General features: G+C 38.6%; 1 long non-coding RNA gene across 1 annotated transcript in view; it reads left to right on the top strand.

Annotated features, from left to right (window-relative positions):
* LOC122427078 overlaps positions 1-18,125 on the top strand; it is a 127,766-nt gene that overhangs the window by 30,144 nt on the left and 79,497 nt on the right. Inside the window, exon 2 of the long non-coding RNA XR_006265348.1 lies at positions 12,150-12,269. This is a non-coding gene — a long non-coding RNA (uncharacterized LOC122427078). The remainder of the gene's footprint in view (positions 1-12,149; positions 12,270-18,125) is intronic.

Here is an 18,125-nt window from a genome sequence, read left to right on the forward strand (position 1 = left end):
ATAGTGGTTTTATATATATATATAAACCACTAGTTTAGTTTATATATATATAGTAAAGATGGGTCAGAACTGGGCCTGGGGGAACTTCATGTGGCCCAGCATGGCTGGTAGAGACACAACCAAAGACCATCTCAGGCATCAGTGCATCTCCAACTAGTCTTTTTCTGTTCTAAGAAGTAAATAAAACATCTGAAAGAAAACCCAAAGACTTGTGTGGTTAGTTCACCAACACTAAAAAGCACAGCTATATGGCTTCCCTTTTCTTTAGGAATCCATGTAATTTTCTTGATGTCAATCAGACTATGAAGACCAAGGTTAAAAATACTGTGAAAATACGCCAGAGCATGCTAAAGAGTGGAATTCATACTTTAAAACTCTTAAGGGGCAGTGTTATGGTCTTGCCTTATACCATAACAAAGTGGATCTTTGTGTATTATATGTAGTTAAGATTAGCTTTTTTCCCCCTGGAAAATTCAAGTGGTATCTTTATTCCAGATTTGAATGTTTTAGAAGTCTGGATTTTGTTTCCCCTTAAATTTGTAGACATAGAGTTGGATTGGCAATCAGGGTACTGTGATAGAGAGTATGTCTCTTAGTTTTTTTCTAAGACGTGGTTTCTTCAGTTATAACATTAGAGAATTGAAGTAAGTGATCTCTAGACTAGTTAGAGTTATAACATTTCATGGTTCTAAATTTTGAGTAGTTTTTCTCTATTTATATATACATCTTTAATTTCAGCGTTTTTCTGCCATGAAGTAAAAGACTATTTGGGATACATACTCAGTGCTGGAGTCTTAGACAGGCTTCAGTCTGCCCATTTATTTCTACTTAATTATCTTCCTCTGATAATAGACCTCTTGCTTCAACCTTTTTATCTCTCAATAGTATCAGCAGCTTCTCAGTTACTAGGCTCAAAATGTTGAAGTTTTCCTGAATTTGTTCATTCTCCTCTGTCCCTAGCATTAAATCAATCATACAGTTTTGGGGGGTACACCTCTGTGAAGGGTCAGACTGGTTTTACAAAACAGAATAATAGAATTGCAGAATTAGAGGGGACTCCATTTTTTGGTTCAGATTTTATAGCGTTGCTTTGAGGATCTGAAGAAATATATGCACCATCTCTCTGGGAGGGGGATGGTGAACACACACACACACACACACACACACGCTTTTGAACTGTGATGTTGGAGAAGATTCTTGAGAGTCCCTTGTACAGCAAGGAGTTCAAAGCAGTCAATCCTAAAGAAAATCAGTCCTGACTATTCATTGGAAGGACTGATGCTGAAGCTGAAACTCCAATACTTTGGCTACCTAATGCGAAGAACTGACTCATTGGAAAAGATCCTGATGCTGGGAAAGATTGAAGCAGGAGGAGAAGGGGACAACAGAGGATGAGATGGTTGGATGGCATCACTGACTTGATGGACATGAGTTTGAGGCAGCTCTGGGAGTTGATGATGGACAGGGAAGCCTGGAGTGCTGCAGTCCATGGGGTCGCAAAGAGTCAGACGTGACTGAGCTACCGAACTGAACAGAACTGATACAGACATATAAATTTTGCATATAATTTCTAGAGATTCAAGACTTCATGAAGCTCACCTAAGGAACTCAAATTAGGGATCCCTCAGCTAAGCTAAATATCTCCGAAAGCACAATTTCACTCTGGAACAACCCTACTGGAAAGGTCTCTACATCTGCTGAGTACTTCTAGTGATGGAATGTGCTCAGTCCTTTTGGAGCTTTTTCTTCCCTTGTGTGTAATGAAACTTTTATTGTTGGAAAATTTTTTAGGGTTCAAATCTGCCTGTAGCTTCCAGTTTACCCTTTAGGTCTTAAGTTTTTGAAGATATCTTCCATATCCATCTAGATCTTCTATTTTTCATGTTAAATGTTTACTATCTCTTCAACTATGCCTTTTATTGCATGACTTCCAGACTCTTTACCATCCCAGTCATCTTTCTCCAGACGCTCATTAATGTTTTCATTTAATTTTGTTTCCTTAAGATAAATAACATTTTTCATAGGTGATATGAGTAGCTAATGCAAAGTTCTTAAAAAATTTTTTTCATGAACGGCACCCAGCCTTGACTGAAGTCTTGACTCTGCTATTTGCTAGCCATTTTGACCTAGTGCTGGTTACTCCGTCTCCTCCATTTCTCATCTGTAAAATGGGAATAGTTACACCATCATTATAGGTTTCCTCCCTAAGCACAGAGAGGTATTCAGTAAATGCCAGATGTTATTTTTACTGTTAAATCAGTTTAAGATTACTTGGGATATTTTGGAGGTTACATCACATCTGATGATGGACAATAGCAATCTCCAAAATATTTTTAGCCAGTATTAAGTTTGGCTTCTCCTTCCCCAAAACTATATTGCTTTTTGAAACTTAAATGCAGAATTTCATAATTAGCATTGCTAAATTTTATCATCTTGTGTTTGGTCCACGTGTTGTGCTCTTATGTTATTACTGAATCCTGATCCAGTCATTCAGATGTGTTACCTGCCCTTCCTGGTTCTGTGATCTCCAATCAGGAATAGGGCCAAGGACCAAGCTCAGCCCCACACATTAGCCACTTCCCCACATGAACTTTAATTGAGTAAAAAACTCTCCGTTAGGAGCATCAAGACCAGAGTTTGTCATAATGTCTTGCTGACGTATGATATACTATGTATTTGGGATTCCCCTGATCTACCTACCAAAAAAAAAAAAGAAAGAAACTCACCATGACTCAGTTGTTTTGAGTTTTTTTTCCCAAGTCCCCTGAGTCAGAACTAAACTATATGAAGAAGGCAGAGCATGCACCTTATTTGTACAGATTTTGCAGTACTTCCCTAAATGTATAATAGATTGCTTCTTTGACTCTCAGAGTGAAGACAGTTTCAAGGGAAAGTGAAGGAAGAAAGCCTGGGTCTTCAATGCATGGTCCAGTTATCTCACGAATATAGTGTCTCTTAGTTCTTCCAAAGAATGGCCAGGGACCATGATGATGGAGATCATCAGCATCTCTAAGGAGAAGTGTGGCTAGCCAGCTGTGAGTCTTCTGTCCTCCCCACGCTCAGAAACAGGAGATGGAGAAATAATAAACCAGGCATTCATACCTTCCAAAAGATCTGCTAAGCTGAAACTCTGAGAAATCCTTCAACAATCTTTATGAATGAAATTTTTTGAAAAAGTTCCTTAGATGTATATTCCAAACATCCTTTAGTGCTGGAAAAAAAAAAAAGAGGACTCAAAGCTAATACACTTCTTATGAGCTCAGTCTGTTTTGTTCTCGCCTCCAGCTGTTGCATGAGTTAGGGTCATATTTGGAAGGACAGCTTATTTGGCTGGGAAGGTCCTGGAAGGGAGTGTGGAAGAGGAGGGGCACAGAGATGCCAGACAGACGGGCGAGCCAGCAGACGCACGTGGACAGACTCAGCGAGCTCCTCTTACTGTTGAAGTGTGGCTGCCTGAGATGGAATCCACAGATCCGCCCCGGGAGTGCAGGAGAACCATGGCCTCTCTGTGAACCTGACGGTGAACTCTCCTAGAGAGGGCTTTTTCTCAAGGTCCCTGACTCTCAGGGGGGCTTCACTTTGAATTTAAATTAATTGAGAGCTCTGTTAATATAATTGAATACATCTTTCCATCCCTGCCATCTACAGGGAAAAGGACATTAAAAAAAAAATTTGCTCTTATTAAGGTCCATCCTGAAGTTTTAAGGTATGATAAAATGTAAGATATGTAAAGTTTCACTTTCTCCAGGGGAAGATGCAATAGCCAATCAATATATCTCTCTTATCTTAACCTAGGCTTTTACTTCAAGCAAATAACAAATGTCCAAAAACATCTGGCTTTCATTTCCTGGGTAAAATTCAGGAATGGATTGAATTCCCCCAATACATAAACCTCTCCCCACAAATTAGCACATATTGGAATAAGGCAATGATCCTTTCAGATAAGTATTTAGTATATGAAATGAATGCCCCTCAAAAGAACACATAAATGGCACCCTAGGACAAAGCAAGGAATTAATTTAGCTCTCCCCAAACCCTTACTTTTCAGGAATATATTAAGCTATGGATGAAATTGGCACTCTAAGTTCTATACGACTCCTTTGAAAAGGTGATTCTTTTATATCCTCTATGCTATTTTTAAAAAATGATATTTATCTCTTCTTTGTAAAGTAGATAACTGATGAGAACCTACTGTAGAGCACATGCCCTGTGGTGACTTAAATAGGAAGGAAATCTCAAAAAAGAGGGGTTATATGTACATGTACCGCTGATTCACTTTGCAGTATAGGAGAAACTAACACAACATTGTAAAGCAGCTATACTCCAAAAAAAGTTTTTTAAAAAAGTGATATTTATAAAATTGTGTGGCCCAGGGCCACATTTTTTATGACTCAGGTTCCTAATCTGAAAAAAAAATGCACGTCATTCCTACCTGGCAGACTTGTGAGTATTAAAAATACCACATATCAGCGCAGTTCTGGAGGGTGCCCTCAGCAAACGCCAGCTTATCATTCTTCTAATAGGAGACTTTGAGAGGCAATGACCTGGGGCACTAGCCTTGTGATGCCTGCAGTTCTGTTGCAGAGACCTACTGGGGTTCCCTCTTGCCTTGTCCTGTATTATAGTAAGCATTGTTGGTACTTTAGTCATAAATTCCTCTTGAGTTGATCCCATGCTGAACCTCTCATGCTGATGTCCGTTAATTTTAAGAAATACTGTGTATTTGAATTTCGGAGATCATGGAAATCATCTATTCAAAGTGGTTTTCCTTCTGGTGCATCTGGGATTTATAAGGACTTGAGCCTTTCCTGAGCATCATAAGATATGACCGTGAGTGTTTTTAGGGAGATCTTTAACTCAGGAAAGGCTACCAGAGTCCAGGAGATGGTTGGAAGGATGGACCCATAGGAGAATATGTGTTTGTCTTCCTTGATGGTGAATGCCTTTGCTGATAATGGTTCCTGGGACTCAGGGGCAGTGAGTCACTACTGACTGAACCCAATTTACTTAAGAGAGGAACTGAATTTAACACCCAGATATTTGAGGAAGGCCATCTCCTGTTCCTTCACACAGCAGCAACAATCAAATGTGATGATAATACAGAGAGGTAGAATAAGAGACCTAGAAGACGATATTTCTTAACTTGGGTTTTCATTTATAGATGTGAAAAAAAAAAAAGATGGTTATATTTCAAATTTTATCTTCCTCCTTTGACTCCTGTATCTGCCTCTTTGAGATTATAAAATCTGCAGATTCTATTGAGGGAATAAATGTTTTGAAGAAATAATCCATTGATCATTTCTTCTGACTTGACATGTTTAACTAGACAGAATCAATACTTCTTAGAGTAGCAATGGCTTTGTTTAAAAAAAAAAGGCATAAATTGGGTGACATGAAACATAAGAGGATAAAAGAATCCCGTAGACAAAGTCTTTCTTTCTTCCTTATCCTATCTGTGAATATCTTTGACTAAAAATCTTATGTGTATGTGTATACTGGATATATTAAGTTACCGAATTTATGGAGTCAGGGCACAAAGGAATTATTTTTCTTCCAGTACATTTACTTGCCAACCAAGCTGCCTTAAGTGGCACACATGAAAACAAAGAATTTTAATTTTAAACCAAGTCAAAGAGATTGAAAACATAACTCTGTTAAACATCAAAAGTTCCATTTTAAAAAGAAGTTGCTTAATTTTAGAGTATTTAGAAAACAGTGCCCCTGCTTAACACACTTATTCAATACATCAGCTCACAGGCTTTATTCCCTGCCATTCAAGGAGTACAGTATTTCAACTGGAGAACTTGAAACAAACACAAACAAAGGCTTTCAAAAATGTTTAATCCCTTCAGAGAAGACAATCACTGCTTCATTTTGATTGTCACCTGGATTCAAAACTGTGCAACCAAAGACGGTTTCATATGGACAGATGGCCCTGGCAGTTAAGAGGGATGGTGGGGGGAGGGAGAAATAAATGAATACTCTGTTTTCTGTATAAGCAAATAAAAGGGAAGAGGAAACAAAAGAAATGAGCCAGCCACGGCTGAACCAGAGAATTCCTCTAAACATACCTTGACTTTCCTATAAGAGATCTACTGCCCCAGCACAGTTTGCAAAAGCTCCTGCCGCTGAACCTAAGAACGCTTGCCTGTCAGAGATTAACGCTGCGCGTTTGCCCGGTGCGCAGAGGTTGCTGAGACTCGACAACGCTGTGTGCGATAACCAGTAATGGAATGCTGATGGAGTCGGGGGACTTGAATCACCCTCCTTTGATTGGAGTGAATTGCACATCGTGGGCAGCATTTGGTCGAGGGAACGTTGCATGCAAAGACCCCAATTCCCCTGCGCGCTGTCGGGGGGACTGAGCCTAGGGGGATTTGAATGACGTCGACATCCGTGGTGGGGAAAATGCATTTGAATGTTGGCTGTTGAATGGCGCTGGGCATCAGAGCTTTTGTTTACTTCATCCTCCGTGTGAAGCTCGCAGCTGTTTCTTTCAGTTAAAAAAAGAGTAGAAGAATGCAGCAACCTACCTCATATTTTCCCCCTCCTCCAAATGTTTGTGGAGCCCAACAGCTGTCTTTGCAAATCCTGCCACTCAGGATTGGAATGGCTGTACATAATCAAGAATGGAGTGGTGAAACTAAGATTGTTGGCTGGCTCCAGGCGGCAGGTGGGAATGAACTGTTCTCTTAATGGGCTCACATGGTCGGCTCCTGCAGGGATTGACTCAAAAAAGAAGAAAAAAAAAAACATTTAAAGGAGGCTATGAAGAGTTGAATACATGCGTCTTGTATTTCATACTTATAGATCTCAATGGCTGTAAGGCATGAATTCACTGGTTGTTAGAGCTGGAAGGGATTTGAAAGGTCCTCTTGTCTAGGAGTCTTCAAATTATTTTTAGCAGCAGACTTTTTTCTGCCCAAACACATCTTGGACCTGGAGTGTGGGCCTCCCTGGAGTATCATGTCATAAATGAAAATACCCATATAGAACAAGCAGGAACATTAATGGTGGAAAAGTGGTGAAGTATAAGAAGCACAGCTCCAATAATGAACGAACCCAGTGTTAGAAACACAGTGGGAATGGTGGGGACTATGGCAAACTGGATAACCAGATGGAGCAATTGCTATTCCCTCCTAGTATATTGTCATCTTTGCCAGGTGAGGATTCATTCATCCATTCATTCAACTAATAAATATTTATTAAATGCTTACTACATACTGGGTACCGTTTTAAGCACACACAAAACAGACAAGATCCCTGCTCTTATAGTGCTTTTGTTCAAGGGAAAGAGACAGCAAACAAAAAAGGGTATACGTAAAAACATATATGTTTGTACTAAGTAATGATAAATGCCAAGAAGCATGCAGGAGGGTAAGGGATAGGGAAGAGGAGGTATTAGAAAGAACTATCCCGGAGGGACTTTTTTATGTGTGTACTACTTTAGAAAAAAAAATTATTGGAGCATAGTTGACTTAAAATGTTGTGTTTTTTTCCTACAGTACAGCAAAGTGGATTAGCTATATATATATATATATATATGTATGTATATATATATATGTATATATATATATATCTCCACTTTTTTAGAGTAGTTTCCCATATAGTCATTACAGGGTACTGAGAAGAGTTCTCTGCGCTAAACAGTAGTGGGAGGGACTTGTAAGGGAGTGCTTGACTGAGTGCATGACTCAGCCGCTTCAGTCATATCTGACTCTTTGTGACCCCATGGACTGTAGCCCACCAGGTTCCAATGTCCTTGGGATTCTCCAGGCAAGAATACTGGAGTGGGTTGCCGTGTCCTTCTCCATTTAAGGGAGTACATGATAGCAGAGAATTACATGATGGGAAAGAATGAGCTATGCACAGATCTGCAGGTAGGGTCAGAGTTGGGGGGGGGGTAAAGTTGGGGTGGTGAGCATTCTAGGGAGTGGAAAAGAGAGTATGAATATCCTGAGGCAGGCTTTGCTCTTCACAACCACCCCACTAACGGAGCACAATTTGGATTTCTATCTTAAGTCAATCTTTTGTTTACCCTAGATAGACCAGAGAGGTAAAGATGATTGTCCAAGGTCACACAGGGATGTGCAGGGACTGGAAGTCAGGTCTTGCAAATTCTACCCAGTCCACTTCCCTTTTGCTTAAAAATATATGTTTAGTCAACATTTTCTCCCATGCTCCAAGGGAGGGATAGTCTTAATAAATACTACATGACCAAGGCTGGAATGACTAATGAACAGCAACTCATATAGTAGCAGTTTCCAATTAGAAATTCAAGGAAGACATTTAAATTTTTATAGAGTTCTGTCCCAATTCGCCTAGCCAGATTCTCAGGGTATAATTCTATGTTGTTTACAGCCTTAACATCTTTTCTGTGCTTTTTGTAAATATGATTACAGTTTAAGTCATTTACTCTTACCCAATAGATTAAATCCCACAGCAACAGAGGTGTCTGGAATATAGGAAAAAAATCCAAATTACTAATAAAGAAAACAAAACATATCAGCTAAGTCTGACCAATTTCAAGAGGCACACTGATTTTTTTTTTAAAATATACTCAGATGATCTGGCTATCTCACATTCTTAGCTCATTTTTCACTCTACTGTTAGGTCAGCCAGGAGATGAAATAACAGTCTTTGATTATCTCTGGGTTCAAAGAACGGAATACAACAGATTGCTTCTGCTCAGTCAACCAGGTTCTTGCTTTCCAGTCACCCTGACATCAACTTCAGGTGGAGAAAGAATATTACATATCAGAACAAATAAAACTGATGGCAGGGGTAAGACCCCTCTTCCTCACCCTCTACTTATCCACATGTCTATAGCCAGAACCAAGGCTTGACTTTGCCTGTTTTGAAGGAACTTGACTTAGAAACTGACTTGAAGACAAAAATGTATGTTCTTCTTCTGGAACAGGGCAAAATATTCCTTGATATTAACAACCTACAACTCCTCTCTTCTCATTTCTTAAATATAAATAAAATTTGCCTTTCATTCACACTGTAACTTTTTAAAAAACATGTAGGGTTGAAGACTTACAGAGAGTATCTTTTTCTATGTTTAGTTTTTCTCTCTAGACAGGAGATGTGAAAGGTCGAATTATGCCCTACTCATTGAAATCTTTTGTGATGTCTTAGTTAGACTTTCCCGAATCTTTTAGATGACAGTAAAGGAAACTGTTAGCTCTCTTTCCAGGTGAAAGGTGTTTGATGATCTGATGTATCACTCGTTTTGTTTAACCTAGTAGAAGGTAGTCTGTTGTTAAATATTTGCTATAATTCATTCTTGGGTGTTTATAGACACTTCAGTGGCATATTTTACTTATAAATATCAATAACAATGACAATACTAAAGGAGGAAAAACAAAATATGAAATTAAAGCTTTCCCTTTTATTAAAAGTACAGTGGAGAATTATCTTGAGATAAGCACAGACTATGGGTTGGACATATCTCAGAAACATGTTGAGTTTTTTGCATCTGTACTTTGGGCTTATTTCAGTTTAATTAAGTCTATGAATTATTTTATGAAGAATTTAGTGGATTTTACAGTGTGGGAGGTAGAGAAATGTGGGTGCAATTTTTTATGATTGCCAGTGTTCTCCACAGAGGTTGGACTAACCCATAAAATGTTAATAATACAAGTATCATCAAGTATGACAAAATTTGTATTATGAAAATTCTAAAGGCTAAAATTACTAGGGAAGAAAGAATTCATGGAAAATTAAGGTTGGGTTGGATCTGAGATCACGAGTAGAATTTGGATCTGTGGAGAGAAATGAAACAGCAGACAGACAAGCAATGACCAAGACACAGAGCAGCTCTGTAGATGAAGGGTTGTGGAGAGGACACATCATAGATACTAATAGGGCCTTCCATGTCCTGGAGAAGCTTGAATCTCAGGCAGAGAATCTCACCTTGTTTGGAGAGTCACTGGAGAACCTGGAGGCTTTGAGATTACACTGACAATGATATACAGAAAAAATTGGAGGGAAGTAGGATCAAAATTTCAAAATCACCTGGAAACAAAAAAAAAAAAAAAAAAAGAAAGAAAAGAGAGCTAAAGAAAAAGTAGATGGTAGAGTGATGCTTGATTCCAGGATACTTTTATTCACAGGTATGATTTGGATACCTCCCTGTGTTATAAATATCCAGTACTGCCCCTGCCCTCATAGGGCATAAATAAGCTCTAGGAGACCATAACCAGAACTGAATTTAAGACCTACATGTGGATTTTTAACAAAATGTTATGTCAAATGACTCTTGCAAAAGGCGAGACAGAGTCGAGAAAAATAATGAAAGCACACATTACAAGTGCTTAGGCTGGCCTTTGTCCTTAGAGAGCTAGGTCAGCATGTAGGAAAAACGCCAAGGAATAAGATGTGTTTGATGAGCCCACATCTCCATCAGCCTCAGCAATGGATTGAGGGTTGACCTCTGAACCTCCAAAGCACCATTTCAAAATCCCAGTCATCTCTTTGGTATCAAAACTGATGGGGAAAGCTCTGGAGCAGTAAGTCTCCTGATTTGAGTTTTAACTCTGCTACTTGCTTAGTAGTGTGGTCTTGGGAAGTTATTTATATTCTGAGTCTCATTCAACTTCCTCATGTCCTGGGTTGGCCAAAATGTTTGTTTGGGTTTTTCCATATGGTGTAATGGAAAAACCCAAATGAACTTTTTGGGCAACCTAATATAAAATGAGACTAATGGCACCTGCCCGGCAAACTCAGAGGATTATCAGGAAGATCGAAGGAGAAAATATATATAGATGCCATTGAGCATAATGATGATGATGAGGGAGTGGAGGGATTAAAGAACTCTCTTTAGTAACTCTTTGTCTTGTCCTAACTGTCAGGGTGTGATTTTTTAAAGGTACATAAGAATCATTCTCATACTAGTGATTTCAAGCCTTGGTCTTGAAAAAAAAAAAATCATTAAAGAAACAAACTGCTCAAGTTAAATGTTTTTGTTGGGGAATGCCTTTTTTAGCTCCAAAGGAAACCTGACATGAAACTTCAATATTTAAAACAGAAAACAAAACAAAACAGTGAGTCATTTTTGGTATAAAGGTTTTTTAAAGTAAATTATAATATGTACTTATTATAAAGTCAGTTATTGAGAATAATGAAGTTTTTCTGATTAACACAAAGTTAGAAATGAGAATTTTATATCCATGTCAACTTCTAACTTTCTACTTTTTTTTAACTTTGGTTGCACAATGTGAAGACAATTCTGATTCACACAGATAAGTAGTTAAAAATGGTCTTACCTTGAATTCACTGCATAATCTTTAAATAAACAGGAAGAACAGGAAAAGCTTTGCTCTACTATCTGGGCACAAAAAAAGCTAACAGCACAAGATAAAACATAGAAGAAGAAAATAGATTAAATTTGGTATGCATTTCTTTTTATTCAAGTGTTTTAAATAGTGAAAAACAACATTGTTTGGGTCAAATATTTGTGGAAACTTTGAGAGAACTCTCTGGAGCCTTAAGTGTCTACAGAATTGTTTTTGTAGCTGGCCACACGCATTGAGCACAGGATGGTGTTCCAGACACTATTTGTGGCTTATTAATCCTTACGACCATTGTCTGAAGCAGGTGAAGACACTGGGACACACAAAGGTCGAGTCATTTTCCATAAAGCACATAGTTAATAAACAGCTGAGGCAAGATTCAAGCCCACGTTGTTAAACTCCATGGTCTTAAGTCCTAGAGGAGAATGAATTCATGGTCTCACTATAGAACTTAGAAGCTAGGTAATTTCAGTTTCACATCTGAAACCAAATATGGATCAGTTGTAAAGTTTAGTTATGACACTATCTGAAACCCTTGACATTTAGTAGGTGTTTAATAGATGTGTGTGGACCTGGAATTTACCCTATGGCTAACTCCCTTTCACAAAGCCATCTATGTCGTGATCATTTCATGCAGGGGTTGGCAAACTACAGCTGCGGGCTAAATCCAGCCCATAACCTGTCCTTGTAAATAAAGTTTTATTATAACACTCCTACTCGTATCTTTTTATGTGTAGTCCATGTAGTTGTGGCAGAGACCGTGTGACTCACAAAGTCTAAAGTACTATCTGGTCTTTTATAGGGAAAGTTTGTCACCCCTAGATCTAATATAATGACCGTATTTTCTGTCAGCTCCCCATAACACAGAACCATCTAAGGCAGCAGTTCAGGCGTGTGTAGCTGAAGATGGAAGGTTGAGGCCTCGTGAATGAGCTTGCATGAAACCAGAATTGATGAAGTTGTTTGGGTGCAGTAAGTATTCTTCTTGCTACCACCCTGACCATGCTCGGTCTACTGATACATTTTGGTTTGCATTAAAAAACTTTTAGCTTGTCTTGTACATCATAAAACATGGCTATGTTTATTAAGATTTTTTTTTTTAAATTGGGATTAAGAAACGAGCTAGTGATGACTCAGAAATGAGTTAATTGTTTATTAATGTTTCCAAAATTGAAGAATGGATTTCTTTTAAGGAAAAAATGCGGGCTGCTCTCCATCGTGAATGAAAACCAAACGAAAGAAATAGTATTAAATTGATTGTTACTAAGTTAAAGTATTTCATTTGAGTTTAAATTTTATGAAATTTAATAAAGTTTATGAAATTTCTGTAACTTAAGGAATAAATAATTTGAGGGAGGTAGGGAAGTGATACAAGTACTACATTCCATGCTACTAAGTGAACAGGTCCTTTTTAGTAAAAAAATTTCATCATTATATTTATTAATAATATCACATTGATAGCTTCAAGCCTCACACTCCATTTTGGTAACATATCTGAAAAGTATTAGTAAGTGAATGTTGGCAGAATGTTTTATCATTCTAATGCTTACATGCCTAGAGAACTGTGGGTGATGATTCCCCTACCTATGGAAATATGTGTGCATTTAGAATATAGGGGATATTATTAAGGTGTAAGTGTATAGGCATCAACTAAAAATTTGAGTAGAAATTCCTGTCATTCATTCATTCAGTAAATATATATAGAATACCAATGATGTACAGTATGAACCACTGGCTAGAGATGTTATCTGGCCTAATGGAGTTGAAGAAGACAGATAAGAAGTAACACTTAAAAATATTTTTTTTTTGCAAATTTTTATAAGCACTATAAGGAAAATAAACAAGATGAAGTGACAGGGAAAAAAATGTTAGAAACCATATAAAAATGGATTGTGGTGGTTGGGGGGGTGGGCAGGAAGAATTATCTGGATGTGCAAAGGCCCCGAGGCACAATGAATAGACTTGAGGTGTTCAGTGAACTGAAAAGATGACACCATGGTTGGAGAAAGTGGAAGGAGGTAAGGTTGGAGAATGAACAAAGGGCCTCCTGGGCCATGTCAAAATTGAGGAACAGTTAAGGTTTTATATATGAAAGGTTGAAGACAGGAGGAGAAGGGGACGGCAGAGGATGAGATGGTTGGATGGCATCACCTACTCAATGGACATGAGTTTGGATAAACTCTGGGAGTTGGTGATAGGCAGGGAGGCCTGGCATGCTGCAGTCCATGGGGTCACAAAGAGTTGGACATGACTGAGCAACTGAACTGAACTGAACTGATATTTAAGTGAAAATGTATAGCTTCATTTATTAAATGAGACCAGTTCAAGGAAGCTTGTGTGGATGAATTTTTGATATCTCTTTTGAGTGACACCATTTCTCATCTATTTATCTTTGAAATGTCCAGCTAAGGGAAAGAAAGGTAGTGATGGTGTAATATGACACACCCTTTTGTGGATAATTATATAATGCCACTAGGGTAAAAGCATTTAAAGAGAGAAGGAGGTAATTTTACTCTTTTCAGCCTGGAATTTTTAGTAGATAAAACATTTCAAGCTTCTCTAATACAGTGCCATCTCTTCAGAGAATCAAATTACTCTCCTTTCTCTCCTTTACAAAAGACTCATGTCTTAATTTATCACATGAAATAAAACATTTACATAAACCCTGAAAATTGCATCCCTGAGAAACCACAAAAATCAAGAGAAAGTCATTAAGGCAGGATTAATCATATATAGTATATTTTTAACTTTCTAAAAAGCCACACAGTTTGGCAATTTATGATGCTATAATAGTGAAATTGATAGGGAATTACAACTTCTGAGATATTCATGTTTAGCAGCTGGTAATTTATGACAGTATCATTTAGTACATAGAAGAATATGATCTCAGTAGGTATTCCTGACCACATTAAAATTTAGGGGATTCTTGATAAACTGATAAAATAATGATGATGATAATTATTAGAATGAAAGCCAGTTCTTTTCAGCAGCTGAACAGAAAAGAGAGGTCAAGATTAATGATCCTTTAGAGCCAAGAAAGAAACTCAGCGCCTTCTGTGTTGTGGGTTACTCTGCTTTGTAGGGCTTGGCTGTGAAACACTAGATGTAGGATGTATCCCCTTAATATCACTAACCATCAAGTAGGATCAATACAGAAATGTAAAAGGTAGAGTTTCAAGTGCTATAGTTTCCACCTGCAATTTCACTGCTAAGTGAAAAGCCTGGGTTGATTACTTCGAAGATTAAATTGCTATCACTGTTAAACCGGCATGGGGAGCAGATCACATTTCCTTTGTTAGTGTGCTCCGCTTGGAGAACCTGTGTGATGTATTGGAAAGAGCTGAGTTGAAAGTCATAAGACTTACTCTTGCTCACAGTAGACTAAATATGACCTTGGCCAAGTCACTTAATCTCTATTTGTCTGATTCCTCATCGGTAAAATGAAAACCAGAAAATATCATTGCTTTTGCCCACTTCACTAGATTTTTGAGGTTAAAACAAAACACCTGGTTATCTGTGAAGCACTATACTTCTGCACTGATCACTATATTTTGTCATACAGCAGAGATCAGGAGATTGCTATGTAGTCACTGTAAGTGTGGTTAGTGTTTATGCCATGTCATACTGATTCACCCACCCACATTTTGGGAATCCAAGGGACAGCTGTACCTTAGGAGATATTACATTGTAGGAGAGGCATTGTGGATGTATTTGGGTTGGTCAAAAAGTTTCCTCAGGTTTTTCTGTAACATGTTATGGAAAAACCCAAGCAAAGTTTTTGGCTAATCCAATACTATGTCTTTTTGGTCTCTTGTAGAAGCAACTCTAGCATACTTCCTTTTGCTTATGATTCTATGGTGTGATTAGAAGAATAGAATTCTTCGAAAGAGAACAAGGCAGCAAGATGGGTCTCTACCAATTGAAACTTTCATCAACCCAATTATACACTCTCATTGGTGGTTACAAAACTGTAAATATAGCAAACCGCCTAGTTGGATGCCTTTTCTCATGTCTCACTCAACATGACTGCAACTAAGTTTGTTTATCTTCCTTCTCATAGTGAATAATAACATTATCATCTCTTTCATTGCCAAACCCAGAAACCTGAGATTTGTTCTAGGTTTTTCTTCTTGTTCAACTCCCACATCTACACCCAGTATCAATCCTGTAGATTCAGTTTCCTTAATTCATTGTACAGTCATACATTCCATTCTGTTTGTGTTGTCTCTGACGTGATTCTGGTTCTTATGTTTTCACAGCAGAGTTACTGCAGTACAGTAACTTCCTAATTGGGCTCCTCTGTCCAGAACCAGCTCTTGTAAGTCATCCTCTTCGGTGATGACTAAGTTCCTAACTTAGAGAGTTGACCGAATTACTCTCTTGCTAAGAATTTGTTAACACTCCCTAGAACCCAAGTTACAGGTTCTTGGCATGTATGGCTTTTACTGTAGCTCCTTGTTCAATCAAGCCTGCTTATCGCATTTCTCTCAGTGTATCCTTCACTCTGTCCATATCATGCTTTTCCTTGCTTCTGTATTTTCTCACATGATGCTAACACAGTCTAGAAAATTCTCTTCCCGGTTATAATGCCTACTAACTGTTTTTCAAGCTTCAGCTCTATTGCCATCTCTTTCCAGAAGCTGCCTTGGTGTCTGTTCATTTAAATGTTCCTTCTCTGGGCTCTGCCATTGCCTCGCTTATGCTGGTGCTATATTCACTAGTCCTCAACAATCCTCATCTTAAGGTTTTCCTGAATATCCCTGGGCACTAACAGTGACTGGCTCATGACGTGGTATTCAATGCACTTCTTTTACATGGATAAGTCCGCACAATCTATATTTGGCAGCCATACCAGAGTGAAGATGAAAGCTCTACACTGACTAGGTTGAATGAAAGAAGGGACATCCAACTGTAAAGACATTACCTGTGAAGGCTTTAGAGTGAAGACTTAAAGGGAATAAACTGAGCAAGAGAGAGAAACAAGGAGATGAAAAGTAGCTTAGGATGAATCTTACAGTACTCTAGCCAGGGCTGACACGTCCATTAAGTTACAGCCGCATCCTTAAAGTTAGGAGATTGCAACAGACATTATTGTATTTTGCAGTATTTGAGAGACAAGGAATAGACGATGCAAAGGCAAGTCGTATGTTTGAATAACATGTGAAAGGCCCATTTGGCTGGAGCAGAGTGAGAGAGGGTAATGTGGGCTCAACTGTATCCCCTCAGATTTCACGCTGAAAGCTTGACCTATGGTACGTGAGAACATGGCTGTGTTAGGAGACAGCTAAGTCAAACGAGGACTTCAGAGTGGGCCCCAATGTTATCTGATCGACGTCCTTATTAAAACAGGAAAGACCATGGGAGGACGGAACGAGGAGGTGGCCATTTTTAAGCCAAGGAGAGAGACCTCAGGAGAAACCACACCTGGTGAAACTTTGGTCTTGGACTGTGAGAAAGTAAATTCCTGTTGTTTAAGTCACCCATTCTGTGGTGTGTTGCTATGACAGCTCTAGCAAACTAGTACCGAAGGGAAGAGTAATGGATAAAGTCAGCAAAATGATTGGGGTTTGGGCAGAGGCAAAGGGGGAGAAAGTTGTGGGGCTTTACAGGTCGTTGTAAAGACTTAAGATTTTATTCTAGTGAAACGGGAAGACATGGGAGGATTTGGAGCAGGTGAATATTATTTTTTTTTCATTTATTTTTATTAGTTGGAGGCTAATTATTTTACAATATTGTAGTGGTTTTTGCCATACATTGACACGAATCAGCCATGGATTTACATGTGTTCCCCATCCTGATCCCCTCTCCTGCCTCCCTCCCCATCCCATCCTTCTGGGTCTTCCCAGTGCACCAGCCCTGAGCACTTGTCTCATGCATCCAACCTGGGCTGGTGATCTCTTTCACCCTTGATAGTATACTTGTTTCAATGCTATTCTCTCAGAACATCCCACCCTCGCCTTCTCCCACAGAGTCCCAAAGTCTGGAGCAGGTGAATATTATGATCTGATTTTTACTTTTGTGGAGATTGGGAATTGATAATCAGAATAATACCGATCAGCTAGTTAACACTGTCAGTTGTGCAGAGGGTGAGAGGGGAAACAGTCAACAACAGGGAGAGAGCATGGGATATGTTTCCTCGCTCCCATTAAACAGCTGAAAACACTAAAGATCCAAGGAGGATCCCCAAGTGACTTGCCCAAGTTGACAGAATAATTTAATAGTGGTCCTGGGAATAAGAATCAAGCATCCAGTTCTCTTTACTACTTGTGCTTGAAGGGAGATGCATTTGGCTTCTCCTGTAAGGAACACAAGTTTGGTTGCCTAGTATTTGGGGGAGGCTAGGTGTATCCTTGTGAGCAGTTTTTAACACTTGAGTGAATTATAGTGGCCATGGCATATGCTGTGATGCTTTCAGCTACCTGCCCATGTCTCTAAGACTCAAGGACACGTAGTGTAAGAGACTGGCAGGAACAACTGGAAATTATTCATGGGCTCTAGTCACAGACTGTGTTTCCACAGATGTCCTTCATGGTAGATCATTTCATTGACAGAACAATTTTCAGTGATGATAATAGCAATGGCTGAACTCTAAACTGTCCTCCAACATGCCAGGAGCCTTACATGCTAGGAATAGGACCTTTTGGTTCTTGGTTGATAAAGAATTTGTATGTGTGTCTGTGTTTATACATATACACATATATATTGTGTATATATCAATTATATATTGTATACACATATATACAATATACTCATATGTTTGTATGTATGTGAAATGCATATGTATATATGCATATTTTTTGTATTATATACTGTATCATATATATGTAT

Source organism: Cervus canadensis, chromosome 25 (genome assembly GCF_019320065.1).
Source record: "Cervus canadensis isolate Bull #8, Minnesota chromosome 25, ASM1932006v1, whole genome shotgun sequence".
NCBI lineage: Eukaryota > Metazoa > Chordata > Mammalia > Artiodactyla > Cervidae > Cervus > Cervus canadensis.